This window comes from Magnolia sinica, chromosome 18 (assembly GCF_029962835.1).
Source record: "Magnolia sinica isolate HGM2019 chromosome 18, MsV1, whole genome shotgun sequence".
Classification (NCBI taxonomy): Eukaryota; Viridiplantae; Streptophyta; class Magnoliopsida; order Magnoliales; family Magnoliaceae; genus Magnolia; species Magnolia sinica.
This window is the reverse complement of record NC_080590.1, coordinates 29,499,443-29,504,118: the sequence shown is the minus strand read 5'-3', so window position 1 is coordinate 29,504,118 and position 4,676 is coordinate 29,499,443. Positions and strand designations below refer to the sequence as shown.

Sequence of the window (4,676 nt, the reverse complement as noted above, 5' to 3'; positions counted from 1 at the left end):
TTGACTTTATGCACTCATGCACGCACACGTGTTGGTTTCAATGGTCACAAATGGACTGCCCTACGACTATTGCAGCTGATTTCTTCCATGGGTCACGCCAAATCTGATCCAAAATTGTCCCTTCCCAACCGAAATTTCGTGAAGAATATTATGGATGGCGTGGATTTCTCAAAACACCGAAGGAGGTGGGCCTCACAGAAGTTTCTGTAAGTAGCAATACGCAGGAACGTGCGCAGGCTCTGTTCCGCGATCTGGCTTGTGAACGAAACCTTGTGGGCCTCTGTCTTGACCCATAGGCTTAATCCGGACCGTCCAGAAGGTTCTAACGGTCTGGCTGAGGGTTATGTAGATGAAAATCCTGCAAAGAAGGGCCAAGAATTGTTTCTACATGTTTCTTTTTTCTCGAGCATAAGATAAATGGTAACAGTGAAGATCCTGTGGGCCATCACAGGGACGATCCATACCACACTTTCTAGGCACAGGATTTTAAGAGGAATTTATTGAATGGAATGGATCATGCTGCCGGATCTTTGTGGTGCTAAAATTTGATCCAAACGCAAGAAGATTATGCGTTTCTGCTGGGGTGGTGCGAAACTTCCCACCGACTTCTCTCCGCGGCTGACTTCACGCTAGCCAGCAACCATTTGACCGAGGGGACTGCCTTTATAAAAGAAAGAGGTGGAACGTGAGGGAGGAGGAGGGAGCTTGGTTGGAAGGACGGAAGAAAGGAAAAGAAGAGCTGGAACGTGAGAGTGAGATCCGGTTTTTATGTTTTTTGTTTTCTTTTCCTTTTATTCCTTTGATTGTTTTTCTGTGGTTTTAGCCCATATCATGTGTGGCTAAACCTCTTAGCTAGGGCTAAGAGGTGAAGCCTGTAGCGAGATGGGAGATACTGTTTCATGCGTTTAAGTTAAAATTTCTGAACTGAACTTGGTTTTAAGTTGATTATTAAATGAATATTTTTCTTAGTCTTTTATGGTCTGTTGTGACTGAAATTACAATGGATTTGCAATGGCTTTGAGTATTTCTTTTTCCTTTTTAAGTTTATGAAGTCAGGAACCTCTGTTGTTCATCATTGTCCTATGGGCATGGTAGGATGACAGTACCCTTCCTGATCCTCATACATTGTTGGTTGGTTGGTAATTAGTTTAATTCTGTTGTTTACTTTGTCTCCTGGGCATGGCTTGGTGATGGAATCCATTCTAATTCATACACCTTTCACCTCTGAAAACTATATCAAAGGAAGTCTAGTTAAATTTCATGATTTCTGAAGCAGGCATAATTTCTCCCTGATCTCTACAAGTGGATCCTCTGAATCCCTAGTTTCTTCCTCTGAATTCCTTAAAGTTTTATATTAATCTCTCACCATTATTCATCAATTTATATTTGATTTAGACTGCATCTTAGGTTAGTTCTATTTCTACCTAGTTCCAGGAAACGTACAAGATTCAGTCCCTGTGGATTCGACCTCGGTCTTACCGAGTTTATTACTACATCACAACCCTACACTTGGGGAGTGAACAAGTTTTTGGCGCCGTTGCCGGGGACTGACGGCTACATTTTTCTGAAATTAATTAGTTTTAGAATTAAGTTAGGATTAAGATTTTACTTACTTTAGGATAAAAGTTTTTATTTTATTTTATTCTATTGTTTTTAGAACTTAACCTGTTTTCCTGTTTTATAGGATCCTGACATAAGTTTCTAAATTGGTAATTTCTTCCTAATCTCTCTACTTTTTCTACTTCTTAGAATTAGGGTTTAATTTTTGAAAATTTTTAATCCTAGTATTTTTCTATTTTTAGGAAGTAGTTTATTTTTAGAAACTTTCCTCTTTTGTTTTTTAGTTTCTAATTTTAACTCGTTTAGAATCTAATCTTTGTTTCCTAAATTCACCTTTAGAAATTTTCTATTTATAGAATTTTTGTGTAGAAACTAACCTTCCTATTTTGTAGGCCTTTAAGATAGAAATTTCTAATTCGGTAAGCTCCTTCCCTACTTTCTATTTTTCAGTTCTCTTTTAATAATTTACTTTCTAGTTTAGGTCTTTCCTAATTTATTTTAGAAATTTCCACTTTCTTTTAGGAATTCCTTCTTTTAGAAATTAATTTACTGCTATTTTTCTTTTAAAGGATCTTTCTTCTCTTTTTTAAAATCTAACTTATTTTGTTTTATTTTGCTGGTTTTAACTTAGGACTCCAATTTGGTAATTTCTTTCCAACTCTCTCTTTCTTTTTAGATTTTCTTTTCCTTTCTTAGGATTAGGTTTTTAATTGAGGGTTGCGAGTGTTTTCATGCCCAAGTGGGCTCGTGACGACACTCGACGTCTCTTAACTGAAGGAGGATTGGTTGAGGGGTTGACTATCCATCGTAGGACTAGACACCGCTCGAAATCCCCTGAGTTAACTGAAGTTATGGCTAAAGACCAACCTCCTCTACTTCCACCAAGGGTGGAGGATACCCAAGATGAGAATAAGGTGCAACAGGCACCCCCCGCCTCGTACTTTACGAGATTATCTACAACCGGCGGGAGTGAGTATGCCCTTATGCATGATTTTTCCTGAAAACACAGGATAAATGGACATCAAGTCAGGAGTTATCCAACTCCTTCCCAAATTCCATGGACTTGAATCTGAAAGTCCATATTTACATTTGAAAGAATTCGACGAGATTATAGCTACATTATGTTTTCCTAATGTATCTGAGGATACAATTAGGCTGAAACTCTTTCCTTTTTCCTTAAAAGAGAAAGCTAAGATGTGGTTACATTCATTGCATCCTAGATCCATTGGCACATGGAACGACATGCAGAGGAAATTTATAAAAAAATTCTTCCCACATCATAAAACGATTACCCTCAGAAAAGCAATCATGAACTTTGCCCAAAAGGAAGATGAAACATTCTTCCAATGTTGGGAAAGGTTTAAAGATTTGGTCAGTTCATGCCCACAACACGAATTTGAAACGTGGCGCATTACAATTTTTTTCTACGATGGACTGACATCTTCCATGCGCCAAATGGTCGAGACAATGTGTAATGGAGAGTTCATTAATAAAGATGTCGACGAGGTATGGGACTACCTCGACAGTTTGGCTGAAAAAACACAATCTTGGGACTATTACCCAAAGTCGAACACCACGTCTAGGCCGACTCAATTAAAGGAGAAAGGTGGATTATATCTCTTGAAAGAAGAGGATGATCTCAAGTGTAAAGTGACTACGCTCATAAGGAAAGTTGAGGCCATGGAAGGAAAGAAGGATAAGGTCAATAAAATTGTTTGCGGCATCTGTGATTGCAACATTTACACAACTAAAAACTGTCCTACAATACCCGCCTTTCGAGGAGTGTTGAATGAACAAGCCAATGCCGTAAACAACTATCAAAGACCTTTTACTGGACCTAACTCCAATACATACAATCCTGGCTGGAAAAATCATCTAAACTTTAGTTGGAGGAATGGACAAACGGCGACCCCTCCAGGTTTCTTCAATCAAAATCCAAATCAAGTGAAACCTCAAGAGGAACCGGTTCAAAATCCCATACAAGAGCTGGCTCAGGCAATGCGGAGAATTACAGATTTTATGCAAAAGATAGATTCTCGTATGACGGTTATAGAAAAGGGGATGCTTCCTGCACAACCTCTCCCCAATCCTAAACCGCAGTACGAGATTAATGATCCCAGCTCTTCAAATCAGATGGGGCACGCTAAATCCATCACTACTCTTAGGAGTGGAAAGATCATTGATAAAACTCTTCCAGTTAGGCTCGAAAAGCCTCAAGAACTAGAAGAGGACAACAATGATGGAGCTAGTGATGCCCCATAAAAATTAGAACCGGAACTTCTAGAGAAGCCAGTTGCTCCATTCCCCCAACGGTTGGTTTCACCAAAACCTCTCTCTAACTCTCAGGATATTCTAGAGGTGTTGAAACAAGTGAAAGTCAACATTCCTCTACTTGATGTCGTGAAACAGATTCCTTCATATGCCAAATTTCTGAAAGACTTATGCACGACCAAAAGATGAAAATTTATTCAAAAGAAAATCTTCTTGACTGAGAAAGTGAGTGTCATCCTAAAGCAAGATGTGCCGCAGAAATTCAAGGATCCCGGTAGCTCAACCATATCATGTGTAATCGGGAACCATCGAATTGATCACGCACTTCTTGACTTAGGAGCGAGCGTCAATCTGATTCCCTACTCGGTATACAAACAGTTAGGTTTGGGTGAATTAAAACCCACCCTAACCACACTACAACTTGCTGATCGCTCTGTTCGTGTACCAAGAGGGATAATTGAGGATGTGTTAGTCCAGGTCGATAGATTTTACTACCCTGTAGATTTTATCATCCTGGACACCGAACCCATCAATAACATGAGCACTCAGATTCCCGTCATTCTTGGTCGCCCATTCCTTGCCACGTCAAATGCAATTATCAATTGCAGAAATGGTGTCATGACTATGTCTTTTGGAAATTTGACATTGGAGTCAAAGATTTTTTTCAATAACGGCAGCAACTCAGAGGATGATGATGATTTCCACGACATTAACATGATTGACTCTTTCGTGGAAGATACGACACTGCTGACCTTATCCTCCGACCATCTAGAGATGTGCCTGGCCCACTCCCATGATTTTGATGATGACATGATTAGGGAGACGTGTGCCTTGCTTGATACTGC

General features: G+C 39.5%; 1 non-coding gene across 1 annotated transcript; it reads right to left on the bottom strand.

Annotated features, from left to right (window-relative positions):
• Positions 1–2,850: 2,850 nt before the first annotated feature.
• On the bottom strand, positions 2,851–2,957 carry LOC131234089 (small nucleolar RNA R71). Its single transcript, XR_009165502.1, has one exon. It is a non-coding gene; the product is annotated as a small nucleolar RNA R71 (small nucleolar RNA).
• Between the last annotated feature and the right edge of the window lie 1,719 nt (positions 2,958–4,676).